We start from the raw sequence: 227 nt of genomic DNA, 5'->3' as shown, positions 1-227 counted from the left end.
TAAATATCTATAAATCTAAAATTATTATATAAATAACCATAAGAAACAGAGCTTAGAAGACAAGCATGTGTAAAAATCCAGGAGGAAATGTGAGAAAATGAGATACAAATATTGAGATTTGATAAGAACAATTGTCATATGATCTCATATGGAGATGGAGACATCATGATTTTACATTACTCTCACATTGACAATGATAGATGCAGGAAAATATATATATGTGTATA

The sequence above is a fragment of the Elephantulus edwardii genome, unplaced genomic scaffold, assembly GCF_000299155.1.
Source record: "Elephantulus edwardii isolate Elephantulus edwardi_28Jun2011 unplaced genomic scaffold, EleEdw1.0 scaffold00351, whole genome shotgun sequence".
NCBI classification, from domain to species: domain Eukaryota; kingdom Metazoa; phylum Chordata; class Mammalia; order Macroscelidea; family Macroscelididae; genus Elephantulus; species Elephantulus edwardii.
The sequence above is the reverse complement of the archived record's forward strand: the minus strand, read 5'-3'. Positions refer to the sequence as shown.